Genomic DNA, 10,201 nt, shown 5'->3' with positions numbered 1-10,201 from the left:
GGAAAAACGGAAATGCAGTTCCATTTTCTGCTCTTGGACCAGAGGGAGTTTGCTCAGGGTGGAGAGTCAGAGCACATTTGGTAAAATATTACGACCATTCTGCATGGCTGTTGATGCTAGTGTACACAGCGGTATGAAATCAACTGATTCTGCCTGATAACATTTTGCTCATCACTAGCAGGTCCCTCTCCGGATGGCCTTCCAGCTCGCACACCTGTCTTCCCCAGGAATGGCCCTCGTGACTCAGAGCCGTTGTCCTGCAGCCTCAGCCTGCCTAGCGAACCGATCTGTCCGAGGTGAGGACACGTGACCTCAGCTGGGCCAATCAGATTCTCTCCACCGGGAACGATGAATGAAGGCAATTCCACTGGGAGCCTTGACTTTGAACGGCATTTGGTAGGGACAGTTCCAGTGATGGGGTCCTCCTCTTTGGAGAGAAGGGAGGTGGAAGTGAAGATTTGGAGCCTGGCTTTGGATCCAGACATTTCTGGGTTTGGATCCTGACCCACTTCTGGCTCCAGTCCCAGCCCTGTGACCTTCAGCAAGTGACTTAACCTCTCTGACTTCAATTTCCTCACCTGGGAAAATGGAAATCAGGTAAGGAGAAAAAAAATTCTATTTAAAAACTATCTTAAAGTCACTTTTACTGGTTGTGAAATCTCTCGATAAATAGACTTTGGCTACATTGATAAACTCTTTGGTTTTGAAAAAATAGGCCTGAGGATGTGTATGCCTGGAAATTCATAGAAAGAGATTTATTTTGTTCTAAAGAATGAGGTCAGAATCGCAGAGCCACCATCTTGCAGCCCCGCGTGTGTTTGCCTAAGTCTGCTTGAACCCTGAGTGCCAGCGTGTCCCCTGCATAGCCCCTTTTCTGCTCTGACAAGATGAAAGAGACAATCATGAACTAGGAAACACCCGCCAAACTTCAGGCACAGGTGTGCATTGCTGGGAAAGAAATTGGTTGTAGAAAGAAGGTGGTTCATAGAATAGCTACAGCAGATGATAAAAAAAAAACTTCAGCTCTTAAAGAAGTTAGGGGCCGGCACAGTGGCTCACGCCTGCAATCCCAGTACTTTGGGAGGTGGAGGCGGGTGGATCACCTGAGGTCAGGAGTTCCAGACCAGCCTGGCCAACATGATGAAACCCCGTCTCTACTAAATAAAAAAATAAAAAAAATTAGTCAGGCATGGTGACGGGCACTTATAATCTCAGCGACGCGGGAGGCTGAAGCAGGAGCATCGCTTGAACCCGGGAGGCAGAGGGCAGAAGCTGCAGTGAGCCGAGATTGCACCATTGCATTCCATCCTGGGTGACAGAGCAAGACTCCATCTCAAAAAACAAAACAAAACAACAACAAAAAAAAAAACACCAAGAAATTAGGGGCAAACAATATCTGGTATTGAAGAGGTGAACACACTTACGAGTTAAAGTAGATCAAGGATCAGTCATCCACTTTAACAATCCTAAAGTTTAGGCATCTCTGGCAGCAAACACTTCTTTAACCACTGCAGGTGATGGAAATCGCTACCCAGCACCTTAAGCTGAGGTACAGCAGTTGAGACACACACTGAGACACAGCAGCTGATGGAAATCGCTACCCAGCACCTTAAGCCGGCGTGATGCAGACAGTCTGACTAGTTTAGGAAGATGGGCTGAACCTCTGCCCAAACCATCTGTGGATGAAAAAGCACCACTTGCTACTGGAGAGGATGATGATGAAGAAGTTCCAGCTCTTGCAGAGAATTTTGATGAGGCTTCCAAGAATGAGGCAAACTGAATTAAGCCAACTTCTGAAGAAGATAAAACCTAAAACCTGCAGAAATTACTGGGAGCTGCTATTTTACATTATTACTGCTTTTTTTTTTTTTTGACAGAGTCTCACTCTTGTCACCCAGGCTGGAGTGCAATGGTGTGATCTCGGCTCACTACAACCTCCACCTCCTGGGTTCAAGCAATTCTCTTGCCTCAGCCTCCCAAGTAGCTGAGATTACAGGCACTGACCACCACGCCTGGCTAATTTTTTGTATTTTTAGTAGAGATGGGGTTTTACCATGTTGGCCAGGCTGGTCTTGAACTCCTGACCTCAGGTGATCCACCCATCTCAGCCTCCCAAGGTGCTGGGATTACAGGAGTGAACCATTGTGCCCAGCCTCAATTGCTTTTTAAAACTGGTTTATGGATCTGATAAAATCTAGATCTCTAATATTTTTAAGCCCAAGCCCCTTGGACACTGCAGCTTTTTGCTTACATACAATTCATTTTTGCTTACATACAATTGATTACTTGTAGGTAATTAAGCTGAAGAAACCTGGAAATAAGGTTTGAAACAAAGGTTAATACAGTTATTGGCCTATTTAAAAGAAAAAAAAAAGAATTACAGAGTTTCTAGAGTGAGTGGGCATAGGGGAGGAGAGGGAGAAGGAGACGCTTGGTGGGAGTGACGAATGATGGGGGAATCTGGGACTTCTGGAGAACGTTTTCAAGTTTCCTTCTCTGATGTTGCTTTCACCGAACCCAGAACCCAGGAGCCAGCAAGAGTTAGTGCGCAGTGCTCACGGAATTCACACACCTTTTTCTCTCAAGACCACAGGCAAGTGTACGCTGGGTTTGGCACTTGCCAGGAAACTGGAAATCTTCCTCCTGAGTTTCCTCATTCTTGGCAGGTTTTGAGTTCTAAATGAGCCAAATCTCTGTAGCCCCTTTAGTGAAAAAAAAAATGAGCTTTAACCATGAGGGAAGTTGCCTTGGTGGTCCAACCACCAGACTTTCGTGGTGGAAGAACACGCCAGACTCTGTCCGTGGACAACCCTCCTGGGAAGTGGACCTGTTCTTTAGGCTGTAACTCAGGGGCTCTCAAGTCCCTGCAGCCGCACACAAGGCTCCTTATGGATCCAGAAGTTCCACGATGGCAGTTGTCTTTGCTCCTCCACTATTACTCCATCATTTCATTAACTTTTTCTGAATTCTCAAGGCCAGAATTACATGGTTCCAATTGTCCCTCTCATCATATTTCCATCTTCCTGGTCTAATTCTGCTGAATGCTTTCTAGGCGTACTGCACAGCTGCCATCCAAGGGCTTTGCTTTAATAAATCCACTCTCTTCTGCATCCTTTCCTAGTTTATGATTTACTTCCTTGTCTATCCAGAGCATACCCTCAAGTAACTTTTTAAAAAGGTACATGGGAAGTAAATCTTCTGAGTCTTTCATGTCCGAAAATGCCTTTATATTATCTTGGCATTCAATATAGACTATAGAATTTTAGAGTAAAAATTATTTTTCATCAGCACCTTGGTGGCATTTTCCCATTACCTTCTGGCATTCAATGATGCTGACAAAAAGTTTCTGATGCCAGGTTGATTTTGTTCTTTTGGGGGTGAACTTTTCTCTCTTTTGGTAAGTTTTCTCTTCAGAACAGAGCTCAGTGAATTTTCCTCTGTAAAGGGCCAGATAGCAAATAGTTTAGACTTTGCAGCCATGTGGTTTCTGTTCCAGCTGCTCAGCGCTGCTGTTGTAGCATGAAAGCAGCCATAGCCAATACATAAACAAACAGACATGGCCATTCCCAATAAAACTTTATTGACAAAAACAAGTGGTGGACCAGATTTGGTTCATGAATTTAGTTTGCCAACTTCTCTGCTTTAGAAGGTCAGAGGGTATTCTTTTTATGCTTGATATTTTAAATTTTTCCAATGAACTGTCTATACATTATTCTTTATTCATTGACTATGCTTGAACACTTAGTGAAACTTCCTACACTGATATTCATGTCCTTTAGCTTTGATAAGTTTCTTAGTTTCTTACTTTCTAAATGTGTATATATATATATCTAAATGTATGTGTGTATATATATAGATATATGTATATATCAGTATCTGTTGAACCTCCCAGATATATTCAGTATATCTTTTTTCTTTTCTTGCTCATCTTTTTCATCTCTTTTTGTTGTTGGTTTTGTATTTGTCTGAACTATTGGTTTTGGCTTTTTAAAACAATCCTTTTACATATTTCAAAAATTTTGGCCATGTATTTTTTATTTTTAACAGTTTCTTTTTGTTTTCTAATTGTTTCCGTTTTATAGAATTATTTCATTTTATAATGGATGCAATATCTGCTGGATTCTTCCTGAAGATACCAGAGGTTTTTGTTTTTTTCCAATTGTCTTGTATTTCCTGAATTGTCTCTAATCCCTTAGGGGTCAGTATTTTCCTTTGTTATTGTTGAGTTATTCTCTTTTCTATTGCAGGTTGTTTTCTCTTTAAAAATATCTGGTGCCCTGGTTGACAATTTGCATTTACATTAAGGTATATAGAGTTGCTTCGGTAGTCTATGAGCATGAGAGCATGCGGAGACCTTGTTAAATTGTGGAATTTGCTCTAAGATGTTGGTAAAGGAGCTTTAGAGATGGAAGACCCCTGAATACCAGTATATGGAAGTCTGATTTTCTGGAGTGTGGTTGTTTTTAAAACATGTCCACAGATTCTGGGGGACGCTTCCCTTCAGGAGAGGGAGCTTCATTCCACTCTCTTGAGTGAGGACTGGGCTTAGTGACTTGATTCTGCTGAGCAGAATATGGCCAATGTGCGTATGTGTGACTTCCAAGATTTGGTCATACAAGGCAAGTGTTTCTCTTTGTTCTTCCTCTTGGGGGAAGTCAGCCGCCACGCCATGAGGACACTCAAAGAGCCCTGTGGAGAGGTCCATGTGGTAAGGAGCTGAGGCCTCCAGGCAGCAGCCCTGTGAGTGTGCCGTCTTGAAAATGGATCCTCCAGCCCCAGTTAAACCAAATAGTTAAGACTTTGTGGCCCTGTAGTTTCTGTTCTGACTGCTCAGCTCTGCTTTTGTACCATATAAGCAGCCACAGATAGTACATGAACAAACGCACATGGCCATGTTGGAAAACTTCAACCCTGGATGACATCTCAGCTTCAGCCTTATAAGAAACCTTGAGCCAGAACAATTCAGCTAAGCTACCCTCAAACTCCTCATCCACAGAAATTGTAAGATAAGAAATATGTGTTGTTGGCCGGGCACTGTGGCTCACGCCTGTAATCCCAGCACTTTGGGAGGCCGAGGTGGGCAGATCACGAGATCAGGAGATGGAGACCATCCTGGCTAACATGGGGTGAAACCCCGTCTCTACTAAAAATACAAAAAATTAGCCGGGCGCGGTGGCGGGCGCCTGTAGTCCCAGCTACTCAGGAGGCTGAGGCAGGAGAATGGTGTGAACCTGGGAAGTGGAGCTTTCAGTGAGCCGAGATTGCGTCACTGCACTCCAGCCTGGGCGACAGAGTGAGACTCCGCCTCAAAAAAAAAAAAAAAAAAAAAAAAATGTGTTGCTGTAAGTGACTACGTTTGGGGTCATTTGTAACTAGTACATGGGCTATCAACTTTTCTTGAGATTGGACCTTTGATATTTTACTCAGATATCTCTACATAGCTGCTAGGAGTTTTGGTCCAAGAGTGGATTAAGATATTTTATATAGAGATAATCAACTCAATTATTCTGATTTTAGCCTCATATCTCATTTCCATTTATATCTGAAATTTCTGAGTCCCAAATGCAGGATTCTGGAGGGCAGATTACTTCCTGAACTGCATCCATTTCCATATCTACACTTAGCGTGGCTTCCTCTACACTACTTCACCAGTTATCACCCATCCACCTGCTTCCTATCTTCCAGAAATGTATTGATATCTCTTTTTTTTTTTGGAGACAGAATTTCACTCTTCTTGTACCCTGGAGTGCAGTGGCACGATCTCGGCTCGCTGCAATCGACGCGTCCTGAGTTCAAGTGATTCTCGTGCCTCAGCCTCCCGAGTAGCTGGGATTACAGGTACCTGCCACCATATCCAGCTAACTTTTTGTATTTTTAGTAGAGACGGGGTTTCACCATGTTGGCCAGGGTGGTCTCAAACTCCTGACCTCAGGTGATCCACCCGCCTCGGCCTCCCAAAGTGCTGGGATTACAGGAATGAGCCAGCACGCCCGGCCAATTTATTGATCTCTCTTGTCTGCTGATGTCTCTCTTCTTGTTGTCTTTATCGATCTGTTCTTATAACTTTTATGGGTCTTTTACTTTCATTTTAATAGGATCTCAGGTGAGAGAGGAAATACATAACTGTGATTAATGTATACTTTTGATCCCACCTTTCTAGAATGGTCAAAGGTCTATAACTGGAAGCACATCAAGAAGATACATGCAAAAGTCCAGATAATAAAGCTTCGGGTTCATTTTCACATCACGAAGAGCTGAGAAGCCAATCGTGAATTGTGTGCCTTCATTTTTAACCCCAAACTTTGCAAGTCTCATGGGGAATGTTGGTTCTGATTACCTCAGAGATGGAGGCCGTTCATAATTGTGGAGCATAGTTTGCTTCTGCTAAGCCTTTCATTTCATAACCACAAGTCGAACTCGTCAGCTATTTCCATGCGACAAAGCCTCTGATGAAGGCTGAGAGGTTTAATGAACAAATAATTAGTTTTAAGAACATAAGACGACACAAAAGCACAACTAATGCCTTTTTAATTGCTTTCGCTCTCACATCTTGAGAAAACATATACCCGTGTCTCATGGAATCACGGTTATCTGCATTGGCGACTCTGGCACGTCAGGGAATCAGAGGCCCCAGTCTCAGATGGGGATACTGTGGGGCAAAGAAGCTGGGCTTTGGTTAGTCCATTTGCTGACCCTCAGAGCATCCCTAGAATTCTAGGCATAGAATGTCTAACCCATGGACTCTTGAGATAGTTGTAAAAAGGGGATCTTCTGGACCAGAGCTTCAAAAAGCCAAGGACATTCAAGATCTAGAGCCTCTAAGGGGAAAGCTTGAGGAGTTAGGTGGGGCGGGCAAGATATGGATACAGGCCAGGTGCGGTGGCTCATGCCTGTAATCCCAGCACTTTGGGAGGCCAAGGCGGGCGGATCACTTGAGGTCAGGAGTTCGAGACTAGCCTGGCCAACATGGTGAAACCCCGTCTCTACTAAAAATATAAAAATTAGCTTGGCATGGTGGTGGGTGCCTATAACCCCAGCTACTCGGGATGCTGAGGCACAAGAATGGCTTGAACCTGGGAGGTGGCAGTTTCAGTGAGCCGAGATGGAGCCACTGCACTTCAGCCTGGGCAATAGAGTGAGACTCAGTCTCGGCGGGGGGGGGGGGGGAAAGAAACAAGAATAGAGAAGAAGAAAATAAAATAAAATATAAAAGTAAAATAAAACTATGTCTAGTTTTTGTAGTAACAAAGTAAAGTATCAAAAGCTAGAGATAGTTTTTGTTACTCCTGAGATGAAAGAACTTCTTTATGGCAGTCTTCAGACTTAGCCATAGAGCTATATGACGTGATGCCTGCTTTCTTTGTTCTTAAGTTTAGGTGTGAAGGTTATATTCTCATGGGGTAATAAAACAAATGAACAAATAGTCCGATAAACAAAATAATTCTATGATTGGATAGGCCACGGCAAATGGATAGATTACTCTAACAGAGGAAAAGGGGAGATCTTTTTTGAAGGGTGCGATTGAGAGTCTGAAAATTATACAGCCAAAGGATCAAGAATTCGTTCTAAAGGTTGAATAGAGGGGGAGGAACTTCACTGTCTATTCTAAATTGTTTTAGTTTTTTTGTCTTTCAAGAATGTCACTTTTGTAATAATTTTATTAATACTTTAAGTAAATGATGTTTCAAAGTTTGCTATCTTTTGTGCCTCCTACTCTCTTTTGCCCACTTATTTAGTCAGTAACCTTTTCTAATTCACTGGCTCTGTGTCTGCCCCTGGGTGGACCTCTTTTTTTTTTTTTTTTTTTTTCTGAGACAGAGCCTCAGTCTGTCACCTAGGCTGGAGTGCAATGGCGCGATCTCGGCTCACAGCAAACTCCGCCTCCCAGGTTCCAGTGATTCTCCTGCCTCAGCCCCCTAAATAGCTGGGGTTACAGGCACCTGTCACCACACCGGCTAATTTTTGTCTCTTTAGTAGACACGGGGTTTTGCCATGTTCACCATGGTCTGGAACTCCTGACCTCAGGTGATCCACCTGCCTCAGCCTCCCAAAGTGCTGGGATTACAGGCATGAGCCACTGTACCTGGCCCTGGGTAAACCTCTAAGTATGGAAACAGAACCAGTTCCTTGAGCCTTTGAGTGTCTCATAGATCAGTGAAAGAAGTGCCTGATGAAAGTAGCTGCTCAATAAATCTTAATTGAATGAATAAATACATTATATTTGCATGCAGCACAATCATTTGTTGTATGCCATCAATCATTTGTGTTGTAGCCATCTTCCCATGTCAGGCATCATCAAGTTTCTACAAGCAGCTGGAGGACGGAGATTTTTTTCTGTTTTAATCACCCAGGGGACTTACAAATAGGGGAACATTCCCAAATGAATAAGCCATAGTCTTGTTCCATATACTTCACTTTTTTGTGAATTACCAGTTCATGACTTTGACCCATTTTGCTCAGCATCTAGAATAGTGCCTGGCACATAGCAGGCACTCAGTGAATGCTTGTTGCGTAAATGAATGCTCATAAACATCTCTCTAATAGGTCGCCGTATGGTTAGACTCTGCAACCAAAGAGCAAGGTTGTCATACAGTCCTGCTGTGACTTTGGACGTGTCACTAAAACTTCCTGAGTCTTAATTTCTTCAGCTCTAAAATGGAGATAATAACATACATCCCATGGAGTTGACATGAAGATTAGTTCAACTGAAGCCTTTAAGTGCTCTGTGTGTGTGTCTGGGACCCTGAATAGCAGATAAATGAGAGCAATGCATATTTAGGTTACCCTGAGTGTTCACCTTCTTGTAAATATATGTATGTACTTTTGCAATTATTTCCTTCACTGAATTTGTAGGCATGGAACTGCGGAATCACAGAGCATGCACAATTTAAAATTTGCTACTAGCAACAGGTGGCATCTGGGAAAGTTGGTACAATTTACAATCCTGCTGGTACTGGTGTTTTTATTTTCTCCAGTCTGGTAGGTTCAAATGACTTCATACTGTTGTGTGATTTGCATTCCTTTGATCCCAAGGGAGGTTCAGCAACTCTTCGTCTGTGTAACTCCTGTGAAAGCCAGGTCCCCGTGGCTCAGCATGGAGTAGCTTAATCAGAGAAGCACAGACAAGTAGCCTAAAGTAATTAAAAAGGAATCAGGCTTTACTTGGGTCTTTCAAAGAACATGAAATAAGTTCTCATTCATAACTAAAAATGACTTCTCGAAAGCGATTTCCTTTCGTCCCCAGTTTTCTCACCCCTGCAGACAGAAGCGGCTGTAGAGAGCTAGGGGTCGGCGGAACTCTTCATAAATAAATAAGTCGTGTCCTTGTCACATGTGTTTCACCTTTTTCATGAGTTGACAGTTCATGCCTTTGGCCTTTTTTCCTATTGTGACACATGTATTTGTCTTTTTTTTTGTTTGTTTTGAGATGGAGTTTCACTCTGTTGGCCCTGCTGGAGCGCGTAAGTGTGATCTCGCCTCACTGCAACCTCCTTTTCCCGGGTTCAAACGATTCTCCTGCCTCAGCCTCCCGAGTAGCCGGGATTACAGGTGCATGCCGCCACACCTGGCTAATTTTTGTATTTTAGTAGAGATGGGGTTTCACCATATTGGTCAGGCTGGTCTCAAACTCCTGAGCCCGTGATCTGCCCGCCTCGGCGGCGTCGGGATTACAGGTGCAAGCCACCATGCCTGGCCGTATTTGTCTTTTTGATTGGCCTAAATCTATTTACATATCTGCTGAGCAGATCAAGTAGGCACCTCCCCTGCAGCAGGTGGGCGGCAGAGTCCCACGTCCTTGGCTTGAATCCTCCACTGTGGGATTCCAGGAATTCCTGGTGCCCTGAAAGAATCCCTGAAACCTGCAACTTCCCCCTTCTGATTATTTCCGGCCTCCATCCCCGCCTTCTCTTCTTTTAGCTTGGATCTTAGGGGTATCTGTGTGTAGAGAGTGGTAGAGTTACCATGGAGATATAAGCTACATTAAACCGTGTAAGTGGGTGATGGCCAGCATCTTTTTTATTTTTATTTTTTTAATGAAACAGACTAGATCAGAATAGAAAATATAAGAATGCCTCAGGTAGTAAAGGTGAGTGTTTCTTTACAAATAAAATACAATGTAGATGAGTCGGCTGGGTCATGCTTACTCTGGTTCTATAACAGTCACTGAAATACAGTGAATTAGTACTTCTGGTACTGGGCT

At 43.4% G+C, this 10,201-nt stretch overlaps 1 pseudogene; it reads left to right on the top strand.

Moving 5' to 3' along the window:
* The first annotated feature begins 887 nt into the window (after positions 1–887).
* On the top strand, positions 888–1,866 carry LOC144335295 (transcription factor BTF3-like; annotated as a pseudogene).
* Positions 1,867–10,201: the final 8,335 nt, after the last annotated feature.

Source organism: Macaca mulatta, chromosome 16 (assembly GCF_049350105.2).
Source record: "Macaca mulatta isolate MMU2019108-1 chromosome 16, T2T-MMU8v2.0, whole genome shotgun sequence".
In the NCBI taxonomy this organism is placed as follows: Eukaryota; Metazoa; Chordata; class Mammalia; order Primates; family Cercopithecidae; genus Macaca; species Macaca mulatta.
Note: the sequence above shows the minus strand (reverse complement) of the source record. Positions and strands in the feature narration are given on the sequence as shown.